We start from the raw sequence: 13,575 nt of genomic DNA on the forward strand, positions 1-13,575 counted from the left end.
AAGGGGTCGGTCTTGTAAACTAGCGTTCGTAATGAAGAATTACCATTTGTGACGTGGCAAATGAAAAGTGCATTCTATGCATCCAAAAATATAGAAAATATACAAAATCAAATCATTATTATTCAACCAAAAAAGTAATGTCAAAGTAATAACTCCAAGGCCAATAATAAATAACAGGTTATCTCCTCCGATTCCGCAACATGTCTGGTTGACGAACGGCCGTTCAGAAAGAAACTGAAAAGCACGAAATGAAAAGCGCAAACTGAAAAGTATTTTTTCCAAAAAGATTGCATTTGTAAGACCTCTGCGCAAATACGGGTGTGACAAAGTATTGAAATTACCGCTATTTTATTCTCTAGGGTGTCTGGAAAAAAATAAATAATGCTTGGGGGTTCTAAGCAATTCTCTAGCAAATAAAAACTGATTTTAACTTATAAACACCAAGTGTAAAAAAATAGGCCTGGTTCTTAAGTGGTTAAGGAAGAAACAACAAAAATTAATTCACACCATATGCCATGCTAAAGTGTTTATTTATTTTCGGTTATTTAATTAGAAATTACATATAATTCAGTTATCATTTAATTTCATTCAGAACAAATGTTATATTCAAATTAAATATTCCCTTGCTTAATAATCAGTGATATTCTCATGTATTTAGATTTTCTAGGGGACTGTCAGAATCTGGAAATCTTCACACATTGATACCTTTTTTTCTCATGATTGGTCTGGAATGAAAATGGATGTCCTACAACATCTGACATATATAACATGGAGAAGCTTGTATTCATTGTATTTGGTTTATCTATTTGATATGGATAGGGTTTATATTGGAATGTATCATTTTAGATTTTGATTTAGATAGTGAAGTGAAAGAGAGGTCATAATGGACCAGCAAGGCATCATTATACATGTAGAGCCTGTGATCATTAGGATTGTAGGACAGACTTTGTATTTTTGGCTTGATCTTATTGAAAACTACACTCAAGCTCCCTTCCTCATTAGTTTTGGTATCATACATGTAGAATATCTCCTCTTTGTTATTGCTGAGGGCTCGCGTAGCATACAAGACCCCGCACACCATAAAAGCATTGCTGACGCCAGGCTTGTACTGGGTGGTGTACCAGGTCTGCAGTACTACAAGACTAGTATCATTAAGTTTACTGATAACAATATTTCCAGCATTCTGCTCAGTTGAATAAATGACCCAAAGACCCTCTTCATCGCCTGAGAAGTCCATGTCCTGCCAAGCAGTGTGTGTGTAGGAGAACCTGTTGTTGTATGCGGCACCAGGGAGAGCCGCTCTGGCCATCGCATTGCGTGACGCATCGTATTTACAGATGTTCAAGGTGTTATAGCAGTTATAGTACAAATTCCAATTGTACAGGATAATTCCGCCACCTTGACCAATTTCAGATGATGAAAATAACCTGTGTACTCGACCTGTATTAACCACTTGCCGACCGCCTAACGCCGATGTACGTCGGCAGAATGGCACGGGCAGGCATAAGCACGTACATGTACGTGATTTGCCTCCCGCGGGTCGGGGGCCCGATCGGGCCCCCGCCCGGTGCCTGCGGCGGTCGGTTTTCGTTCGGGAGCGATCCCGGACGAGGGGACGGCCATTCATTCATGGCCACCCCCTCGCGATCGCTCCCGACGAATAGAAATCCCCGGTGACATCACTTCCTCTCCTGTAATGTAAACACAGGAGAGGAAGTGATGTATTCTCTCCTCCGTGTCGGTATTTTTCGTTCCGACACGGAGGAGAGCGGATCAGTGAGTTGCACCAACACATCCCACACACAGTAGAACATGCCAGGCACACTCACACCCCCCCTTTACCCCCCGATCACCCCCCCAATTACCCCTGCCCCCCAGTCACAGTGACACCAATGTCATTTTTTTTTTTTTTTTTTTTTTTTTGCATTGGTGTCATTTGTGACTGTAATAACTGTTAGGGCAGTTAGAGTTAGCCCCCTTTAGTTCTAATGTACCCCCCTAACCCCCCCAATAAAGGTTTAACCCCGTGATCACCCCCCGTCGCCAGTGTCACTAAGGCTGGGTTCACATTGCAGCGGTTTATGAGAACGAATGTGATTCGCACCGCACTGCAGTGCAAATCACATCCGATCTCTGTGCGATTCGAGTTCAGCCATTCGCCGCACCCGCCGCACCCGCCACACCCGCCGCACCCGCCGCAAATTCGCACGGGACCCTTTTTTTGGCCCGCAGCAGAATCGGATCGCATGGGTGTTCACACCATGCGATCCGAGTTTGCAGATCGCACTGCGATATGCGAACTGATCTGGGGGTGTCAGTAACATTTCACTGACACTCCCAGCAGTTCGCATAGGGCAGTGTGAACTGCCGCCGGGAGGCATGCGATGCGGGAACCCGCCGCGGATTCGCGGCGTTTCCGCATCGCTCCAGTGTGAACCCAGCCTAATAAGCGATCATTTTTCTGATCGCCGTATTAGTGTCCCAGGTGACGCTAGTTAGGCAGGTAGGTATTTAGGTTCGCCGCAGCTTTTTATAGCGCCAGGGACCCCCATATACTACCGCATAAAGCCCCCTGATTGCCCCCTAGTTAACCCTTTCACCAGTGATCACCATATAACTGTTACAGGTGACGCTGGTTGGTTAGTTATTTTTTTATAGTTTCAGGGCACCCGCCATTTATTACCTAATAAAGGTTTAACCCCCTGATCACCCGGCGGGTGTCATTTGTGACTAATAACTGTTAGGGCAGTTAGGGTTAGCCCCCTTTAGTTCTAAGGTACCCCCCTAACCCCCCCAATAAAGGTTTAACCCCGTGATCACCCCCCGTCGCCAGTGTCACTAAGGCTGGGTTCAGATTGCAGCGGTTTGAGAACGGATGTGATTCGCACTGCAGTGCAAATCACATCCGATCTCTGTGCGATTCGAGTTCAGCCATTCGCCGCACCCGCCACACCCGCCGCACCCGCCGCAAATTCGCACGGGACCCTTTTTTTGGCCCGCAGCAGAATCGGATCGCATGGGTGTTCACACCATGCGATCCGAGTTTGCAGATCGCACTGCGATATGCGAACTGATCTGGGGGTGTCAGTAACATTTCACTGACACTCCCAGCAGTTCGCATAGGGCAGTGTGAACTGCCGCCGGGAGGCATGCGATGCGGGAACCCGCCGCGCATTCGTGGCGTTCCCGCATCGCTCCAGTGTGAACCCAGCCTAATAAGCGATCGTTTTTCTGATCGCTGTATTAGTGTCACAGGTGACGCTAGTTAGGCAAGTAGGTATTTAGGTTCGCCGCAGCTTTTTATAGCGCCAGGGACCCCCATATACTACCGCATAAAGCCCCCTGATTGCCCCCTAGTTAACCCTTTCACCAGTGATCACCATATAACTGTTACAGGTGACGCTGGTTGGTTAGTTATTTTTTTATAGTTTCAGGGCACCCGCCATTTATTACCTAGTCTCACTAGTGTACCCCTAAATTTAGGGGTGTCTACTTTCCAAAATGGGGTCATTTGGGGGGGGTTTGTGCCATCTTGGCATTTTATGGCCTTCAAAACTGTAACGCCCTTAGAAAGCCTGAAGGCGGTGCTTGGTTTTCGGGGCCCCGTACGCGGCTAGGCTCCCAAAAAGTCCCACATATGTGGTATCCCCGTACTCAGGAGAAGCAGCAGAATTTATTTTGGGGTGTCATTTCACATATGCCCATGGCATGCGTGAGCAATATATCATTTAGTGACAACTTTGTGAAAAAAAAAAAAAAAAAAAAAAAGTTTGTAATTTTCCCGCAACTTGTGGCAAAATATAAAATATTCCATGGACTCAACATGCCTCTCAGCAAATAGCTTGGGGTGTCTACTTTCTAAAATGGGGTCATTTGTGGGGGTTTTGTGCCATCTTGGCATTTTATGGCCTTCAAAACTGTAATAGGTAGTGAGGAGTGAAGTCAAATATTTACGCCCTTAGAAAGCCTGAAGGCGGTGCTTGGTTTTCGGGGCCCCGTACGCGGCTAGGCTCCCAAAAAGTCCCACATATGTGGTATCCCCGTACTCAGGAGAAGCAGCAGAATTTATTTTGGGGTGTCATTTCACATATGCCCATGGCATGTGTGAGCAATATATCATTTAGTGACAACTTTGTGAAAAAAAAAAAAAAAAAAAAAAAGTTTGTAATTTTCCCGCAACTTGTGGCAAAATATAAAATATTCCATGAACTCAACATGCCTCTCAGCAAATAGCTTGGGGTGTCTACTTTCTAAAATGGGGTCATTTGTGGGGGTTTTGTGCCATCTTGGCATTTTATGGCCTTCAAAACTGTAATAGGTAGTGAGAAGTGAACTCAAAAATTTACGCCCTTAGAAAGCCTGAAGGCGGTGCTTGGTTTTCGGGGCCCCGTACGCGGCTAGGCTCCCAAAAAGTCCCACATATGTGGTATCCCCGTACTCAGGAGAAGCAGCAGAATTTATTTTGGGGTGTCATTTCACATACGCCCATAGCATGTGTGAGCAATATATCATTTAGTGACAACTTTGTGTAAAAAAAAAAAAAAAATTTTTTTTTTGTCATTATTCAATCGCTTGAGGCAAAAAAATAAAATATTCAATGGGCTCAACATGCCTCTTATCAATTTCCTTAGGGGGTCTACTTTCCAAAATGGGGTCATTTGGGGGGGTTTTGTACTGCCCTGCCATTTTAGCACCTCAAGAAATGAGATAGGCAGTCGTAAACTAAAAGCTGCGTAAATTCCAGAAAACGTACCTTAGTTTGTAGATGTGACAACTTTTGCGCAAACCAATAAATATACAATTATTGACTTTTTTTTTACCAAAGACATGTGGCTGAATACATTTTGGCCTAAATGTATGACTAAAATTGAGTTTATTGGATTTTTCTAATAACAAAAAGTAGAAAATATCATTTTTTTTCAAAATTTGCGGTCTTTTTACGTTTATATCGCAAAAAATAAAAATCGCAGAGGCAATCAAATACCATCAAAAGAAAGCTCTATTTGTGGGAAGAAAAGGACGCAAATTTTGTTTGGGTACAACATTGCATGACCGCGCAATTACCAGTTAAAGCAGCGCAGTGCCAAAGTGTAAAAAGACCTCTGGTCATTTACCAGCAAAATGGTCCGGTCTGAAAGTGGTTAAGTATGAGATCATTATATGAAGGGTAGCAATACAGATAATCCAGAATCCTTCCATCAGTTCTTAGGGGAACCACCCACTGGGCATTCTGATCAGCTCCTAGTCGTGAATCTCTCCCCCATGCTCCATACAAATAATTGTATCCCTGCAAGTTTAGTTGAACTAATAATGGTTCACTGATGCTGTTGATGATTTGTCCATCTTCACAAGTACCTGCAAAAGGAACAGATGGATATAAATATTTCAAAAGGTAAACAATATATATATGCAGCAAAATGTAAAATCTGAGTCAGCTAGGACTTTGCTAAGAATGTTGTGTTATGTCAGATATTTGACAAGGTGTGGTTTCCAAGGCTTACAGTACAATATCTATAGGTAAATCAGTCTGATAAAATACAGTTATATTATATTTATGGATTATCTTGGTTGGCCATGAACGTTAATGCATATGAGTAAACAAAGGATGATTGAGTGCTATTGTAAGTCCTCTGTCAGTTTTGTATGGTTTTTATACATGTTATTTTATGAAAGAAGGAAAACTTCAAATTAATACAAGATTTCAGCCTCACACTCAAGTGGGCTTTTGCAAGATCTACCTTACCAATATATATACAGTGCCTTGCGAAAGTATTCGGCCCCCTTGAACTTTTCAACCTTTTGCCACATTTCAGGCTTCAAACATAAAGATATAAAATGTAAATTTTTTGTGAAGAATCACCAACAAGTGGGACACAATTGTGAAGTGGAACGAAATCTATTGGATAATTTAAACTTTTTTAGCAAATAAAAAACTGAAAAGTGGTGTGTGCAAAATTATTCGGCCCCTTTACTTTCAGTGCAGCAAACTCACTCCAGAAGTTCAGCGAGGATCTCTGAATGATCCAATGTTGTCCTAAATGACTGATGGTGATAAATAGAATCCACCTGTGTGTAATCAAGTCTCTGTATAAATGCACCTGCTCTGTGATAGTCTCAGAGTTCTGTTGAAAGCGCAGAGAGCATCATGAAGACCAAGGAACACACCAGGCAGGTCCGTAATACTGTTGTGGAGAAGTTTAAAGCCGGATTTGGATACAAAAAGATTTCCCAAGCTTTAAACATCCCAAGGAGCACTGTGCAAGCGATCATTTTGAAATGGAAGGAGTATCAGACCACTGCAAATCTACCAAGACCTGGCCGTCCCTCTAAACTTTCAGCTCAGACAAGGAGAAGACTGATCAGAGATGCAGCCAAGAGGCCCATGATCACTCTGGATGAACTGCAGAGAACTACAGCTGAGGTGGGAGAGTCTGTCCATAGTCTGTCCATAGTGCTAGTTAAAGCCAATGGAGGAATGGAGAAAATGCTGTATGCCTGGCTTTGTGTGCTCTATGGGTGAAATAGGACCAAATTCACCAGTGGCTCTTCTAGGGGTGTGGTACATCAAAAATAAATACATAAATAAATTATATATATATATATATATATATATATATATATATATATATATATATATATATATAGTGCCTTGCGAAAGTATTCGGCCCCCTTGAACTTTTCAACCTTTTGCCACATTTCGGACTTCAAACATAAAGATATAAAATTAAAATTTTTTGTGAAGAATCAGCAAGTGGGACACAATTGTGAAGTGGAACGAAATCTATTGGATTTTTGAAACTTTTTTAACTAATAAAAAACTGAAAAGTGGTGCGTGCAAAATTATTCGGCCCCCTTGCGTTAATACTTTGTAGAGCCACCTTTTGCTGCGATTACAGCTGCAAGTCGCTTGGGGTATGTCTCTATCAGTTTTGCACATTGAGAGACCAGAGCACCTTCTTCCACATGTTTGGTGTGTCTCCCAGGTGGCTTGTGGCAAACTTTAGATTAGACTTTTTATGGATATCTTTGAGAAATGGCTTTCTTCTTGCCACTCTTCCATAAAGGCCAGATTTGTGCAGTGTACGACTGATTGTTGTCCTATGGACAGACTCTCCCACCTCAGCTGTAGTTCTCTGCAGTTCATCCAGAGTGATCATGGGCCTCTTGGCTGCATTTCTGATCAGTCTTCTCCTTGTCTGAGCTGAAAGTGTAGAGGGATGGCCAGGTCTTGGTAGATTTGCAGTGGTCTGATACTCCTTCCATTTCAAAATGATCGCTTGCACAGTGCTCCTTGGGATGTTTAAAGCTTGGGAAATCTTTTTGTATCCAAATCCGGCTTTAAACTTCTCCACAACAGTATTACGGACCTGCCTGGTGTGTTCCTTGGTCTTCATGATGCTCTCTGCGCTTTCAACAGAACCCTGAGACTATCACAGAGCGGGTGCATTTATACAGAGACTTGATTACACACAGGTGGATTCTATTTATCACCATCAGTCATTTAGGACAACATTGGATGATTCAGAGATCCTCGCTGAACTTCTGGAGTGAGTTTGCTGCACTGAAAGTAAAGGGGCCGAATAATTTTGCACGCACCACTTTTCTTATTTGCTAAAAAAGTTTAAATTATCCAATAGATTTCGTTCCACTTCACAATTGTGTCCCACTTGTTGGTGATTCTTCACAAAAAAATTAATTTTATATCTTTATGTTTGAAGCCTGAAATGTGGCAAAAGGTTGAAAAGTTCAAGGGGGCTGAATACTTTCGCAAGGCACTGTATATAAGTAAGTATAAGTAACTAACCATCTTCCAAAATTTCTAATTCAAATCGAAAAGATTAAGACAGAATAGAAAAAAATTATTTAATAGAATAAAATAGAAAGAATATACAACCATCTTCTGAAATTCAAATTTGAATAGAATAAATTTGAATTTCGAATAGTATGAATTCAAATTTTTGAATTAATTTTAAATTTGGATAGAAAAGATTATAATAAAATAGAAAACAGACTAGAAAAACGATAGAACAGAACACAATATATTATATTTTATTCTGTTCTGTTCTATTGTTTTTCTAGTCTATTCTTTTATATTCTATTAAAATCTTTTCTATTAAAATTGAAATCATTATATACTAAATTCGAATTTCGGAAGATGGTTTTATATATATATATATATATATATATATATATATATCTGACATTTAAATTTCGTATAGAATGAATTCGAATTTGAATAGAAAAGATTAGAATAGAAATAGAGAATAGACTAGAACAATAGAACAGAATAGAATATAGATACTATCTATTTCATTTTTCATTTTTTTCAGATTACCATTTGTTTTAATAAGATCTCCTGCAGACTATTAGTATATATTTAGTTTTTTCACCAGATCTCCTGCAGACTATTAGCATCTATTTCTTTTTTAGTAGATCTCATGTAGACTATTAACAGCCATTTCACTTCTTTTTTTTGCAGATCTCCTGCAGACTGTTAGAATCAATTAAATTTTTCTTTTTTTTTTTTTGCAGATTACTATTTATTTCCATCAGATCTCCTGCAGTATATTAACATCTATTTCATTTTTTTGCAGATCTCCTGCAGACTATTAGCATCTATTTCATTTTTATTTTTATTTTTTTGCATTAGAATAGCCATTTCCTTTAGATATAGATGCTAATAGTCTGCAGGAGATCTGCAAACAATGAAATATATGTTATTATACTGCAGGAAATCTGATGGAAATAAATAGTAATCTCCAAAAAAAAGAAATTGATTCTAACAGTCTGCAGGAGATCTGCAAAAAAAAGAAGTGAAATGGCTGTTAATAGTCTACAGGAGATCTGCTAAAAAAAAATAGATGCTAATGGTCTGCAGGAGATCTGCAAAATTTTTTAATAGATGCTAGTCTGCAGGAGATCTTATGGAAACAAATAGTAATCTGCAAAAGAAATTAAAAATTAAATATAGTATCTATATTCTATTCTGTTCTATTGTTTTTCTAGTCTATTCTCTATTTCCATTCTAATCTTTTCTATTCAAATTCAAATTCATTCTATACGAAATTCGAATGTCGGAAAGAAATATATATATATATATATATATATATATATATATATATATATATATATATATATATATATATATATATATATATATATATATTATAAAACCAAAATTAATTAATTAAAAATTTTGAATTCATACTATTCGAAATTCAAATTTATTCTATTTGAAATTTGAATTTCAGAAGATGGTTGTATATTCTTTCTATTTTATTCTATTAAATTATATTTTTTTCTAATCTTTTCTATTTAAATTAGAAATTTTGGCAGATGATTAGTTACTTATATACATCTGTCACATCAACTTCTCATACTTGCAGTGTACCAGTGCAAAAAAACACACACGTCTTATTTCATTTATATTACTTTTCTGCAGAAGAGAATGACATTTTGCGACCCGAATTTGGGGCCACGTATCTCGGGGCCACTTATAGCTAGGAACCTCAAAGTGGCCCCGAGATACATGGCCCCAAAGTTGAGTCGCAAAATATCATTTTTCGAATTTAATTCGAATTTAGTTTGAATTCGTTAGTATTGTAATTCGGTAATTCGGATGCATCCGAATGTCCAAATAATGAAAATTTGTCGAATTTCGGTTCGGAAGGAAACGAAATGCACATGTCTAGCACCATCTTTAATGCATCTTTTAGGGTGTACCCCCCCAAATATCTTGTTTGTCTATTGTATAGATTCTAACCAAATCCTTTTGGGCAGGAGCACCGCACTCCCTCATCAGTGCCTCTCATTAGTGTCCACCTGTGTCATAGGTGGAGACCTTTAGTTTTCTCATATAGAGGAGTGTATGGCTTCCATGGTTCAGAGAAGCAGGATCTGCCATTCTATGGATTGCGTAGGACCCACTAATCATGGGGTACCTTGTAGCAGTAAGTGGGCTTAAGCACCATAGTAATATAATCTGACCAAATCCCCATATTTTTTGATGTTTTTTGAAAATGTTCAGGTGTTTTAAATAGCCTTGCAGGAGGTAAATGTCCTTTTTGCATGTGTGCACTTTAATATTTTGTTCTGTATACCTTGAGAACTCCTTAACTTTCTGGCTGCATAGTACACATGGAATGAATGTCTTTCAGCATCTCTAAGCTGATGGTGACTAGTACTCCTTCCAGAGTTTAAAAGCTACACACAGTCACTATTCTTCCACACTGGGGTCATTTACTGACATAACCACAGGATCATCACTTGCCTACTGTCGATATCCACTGGGCTCTTCCTAGTGAGGGAGATGTAGACTCACACCCAGGCCCATCTTTAATGCAGGGCAAAAGGGGCAGCTGGCCCAGGCCCTGTCATTATTTTAGGGCCCAAAACAGCTGCTCCTTGAGCCTGTGCTGTCCGGGATTGTCTGGGGCAGGGCTGGCTGGTGCTAAGATGGGTGGAGGAACATCCGACACAGCTTCTGGCACCCTTCTACAGAGAGCGGTGTCTTCTGCCTCAGCGTTGCCAGGCTGCAAATGTGGATGGCAGCCTGACTCCTCTGCTCTGCCTGCTACTCTATACCTGTCCCGGGACTCAGACTTCTCTCTCCCGTCTGGTTTGCTGCTGACCTTACTTTGTCCTGCAGGAGGAGAGGCTGGTTGGGCTGCTGAGCAATAGAGCTCCAACTGAGCGTACAGCCATGTGGGGCGGGTCTGGAGAACTCAAAGGTATGAGGAGCCCAGTAGCAAGGTCAGAACGACTGCATGTTCCTTAGTTTACTGACAGTGCTTTGACTCCCCTTTTCCAGCCCTGCAGTACATCTCTCCTATCATGTGATGTTCAGCAGGGAGAGAGGAGACATGCGTAATGTTCTGCAGGGTAGGGAAAGAGGAGACGTGCATGATATTCTGCAGGGCAGGGAGAGAGGAGACATGTGTAATGATCTGCAGCAGGGCAGGAAGAGAGGAGACATGTGATGATCTGCAGAAGGGCACGGAGAGTGGAGACAGATGTGATGTTCTGCAGGGAGTGAGGAGACATATATGATGATCTGCAGCAGGGCAGGGAGATAGGAGACACGTGTGATGTTCTGCAGAGCAGGGAGAGAGGAGACGTGTGATGTTCTGCAGAGCAGAGAGAGAGGAGACATGTGTGATGTTCTGCAGAGCAGGGAGAGAGGAGACATGTGTGATATGTTCTGCAAAGCAGGGAGAGAGGAGACATGTGTGATTATCTGCAGGGAGAGAGGAGAAATTTGTGAAGGTCTGCAGAGCAGGGAGAAAGGAGATGTGTGATGTTCTGCAGGGCAGGGAGAAAGGAGACAGATGTGATGATCTGCAGGGCAAGGAGAGAGGAGACATGTCATGATCTGCAGCAGGGCAGTGAGAAAGGAGACAGGTGAGATGATCTACAGGGCAGGGAGAGAGGAGATCGATGTGATAATCTGCACGGCAGGGAGAGAGGAGACAGGTGTGGTGATCTGCAGGACAGGGAGAGAGGAGACGGTAATGATAAGCAGTAACCTCTAGCAACCAATGGGTGAGCAGTAATGATAGGCAGTCACCTCTAGAAACCAATGAGTGAGCAGTAATGATACTGTATATAGTAATGTCTAGCAACCAATGAGTGAGCAGTAATAATGGGCAGTAACTTCTAGCAACTAGTAAGTGTGGACCAGATCTTTGTTTACATTATTAAGGTGTCTTTTAGATAAGTCTATGTGCTATGGTATATTGTGGGTAGAGAGCGAAATTGCATGGCAGGCCCAAAGAATAAATTTGCCCAGGGTCCAATCAATATTAAAGACTGCCCTGCTCACACCACCATAGGACAGCTGGACTCTTTCAAACTTCCTCACAGCTTTCTCCTGTGAGCTTCTCCAGACCTGACTTAAGCTTGCAAATAACCCCCCAGCTAAGCCTAGCTGGAACCTCTGTGTATTCCTGATGGCTCCTTCAGACTTCAGAGTCCCCTGTACAGGGGTCTTCTCCTGCAGGACTGAATCCAGGAACTCTGCACCCTGCTGCTCAGGCCTCAGATTATTTATGGGCTCTCTCTCCCCACCTACTGGATACACCTCCCCAGGGATTGGCTATAGTCCCATAAATATTCAGGATGCCCACTCTGTCCTTTCTCACAATAATTATAACAAGTGCTTATATAGAGCCATCAATTTACACAAAGCTAGTGTATATATTGTACATTCACATGTCCTTGCCCTTAAGGAGCTTACAATCCAAGGTCCCTAACTCCACATTCATACATACACATACTAGGGACAATTATCCTACCAGCATGTTTTTGGAGTGTGGGAGGACAGACAGGCAGAACATGCAAACTCCATGCAGGTAACAACTGGAAGGTAAGTATATAGTGATGGAGAGAGGCATTTATGTAAACTTGTTGCTTTGCCATACATGGGGGAAGTGAGGTATGAGGTAAGGAAAAGTCTATTTTAAGGCTGCTTGAAGTATACCTAAACCATGATCTTTTAAAAGGACACATTCAGTAAGAAAAGACAAAATATTTGTGTATAGATATAAAAAAACTATTATGAATACCTTTGCTTGCCCCTTTTTTTTTTTTTTTTTTTTTTATAAATTAACTATTTACTCTCTGTTCTCAGCTGAATAGAGAGGTGAGGGTAGGGAAATATTTGTTTTTTTCCCCAGAGTTCACTTTTAAGGCAATAATTGTTTCTTATGTGCATCTTAATTGGTCCATCTGAGGTGGGAATGGACAGGGGAGAGAGGGAAGCACCTACAAAGTGTAGATAACGACTGTTTTTTTAAAAACACAAAACTGTCAACTCACATTATTAAAAGGTCAACAGGCTCATCAATAAAGAAGTCCATCCCTCCATGCAATGGTTAGCTCTGTGCATGGTGTTGCAGTTCCTCTGACACACATACTGGCTTGAGAAAGGAGTGCGGATGCTCCGAAACGTGTACCCAATCACACCCCGCTGTCATGTCTACTAGCATGTGTTCCAAGGTGGTTCCTGAAAGCCGGTGTTATGCCGAAAACTTCAGCGTGCCACTATCCCCAACCAGCTGGCCACTCTCCAGCAGCAATAATTGGAGTTTTCTACAAGTTGGCTATTTTGACAGAACACCGGCAGCATATACAGTATGGTACATGACGAGTTGGCTGTTTTGACAGAACACCGGCTAATGAGGAAAAAAGTTGTCCTTGCCATGGAGGCGGCCATGCTGTTGGTTACTAGAGGGCGGACTAACAATGTCCACTCATTATTATTTTGTGTGCCATAAATACGGTACATGCTGCTGGTGTCTTGTGAAAACAGCCAACTCATCGAAATCTGCTGGAGAGTCGTGGTTGGAGATTTCGTCGAGTTGGAGTTTTTGACAGAACACCAGGAGTTTGGGACACCAGCTTTCCACCATCTGTCCAGATACACAGAGCTGGCCAGAGAACAAAGGGGTGGAGACATCACACACAAAACAGCGAGCGGTCTTCTTTATTGATGAGCCTGTTGCCCATTTAACACTGTGAGTTGCCAAATTTGTATTTTTAATTAACAGACCTTATGCTACACTTAGTAGGTGCTTC

The 13,575-nt window shown here is 41.2% G+C and overlaps 1 pseudogene across 1 annotated transcript in view; it reads right to left on the minus strand.

Moving 5' to 3' along the window:
- Positions 1–511: 511 nt before the first annotated feature.
- The window catches only part of LOC143982474 (olfactomedin-4-like), a 39,580-nt pseudogene continuing 26,516 nt past the window's right edge, over positions 512–13,575 (minus strand). The window contains exons 5-6 of the transcript XR_013274465.1: positions 5,149–5,355; positions 512–1,452 (exon numbers count right to left, since the gene is read on the minus strand). The product of XR_013274465.1 is annotated as an olfactomedin-4-like (transcript). The remainder of the gene's footprint in view (positions 1,453–5,148; positions 5,356–13,575) is intronic.

The sequence above is a fragment of the Lithobates pipiens genome, unplaced genomic scaffold (assembly GCF_037356315.1).
Source record: "Lithobates pipiens isolate NorthernLeopardFrog02 unplaced genomic scaffold, aLitPip1_a1.2 Scaffold_1, whole genome shotgun sequence".
In the NCBI taxonomy this organism is placed as follows: domain Eukaryota; kingdom Metazoa; phylum Chordata; class Amphibia; order Anura; family Ranidae; genus Lithobates; species Lithobates pipiens.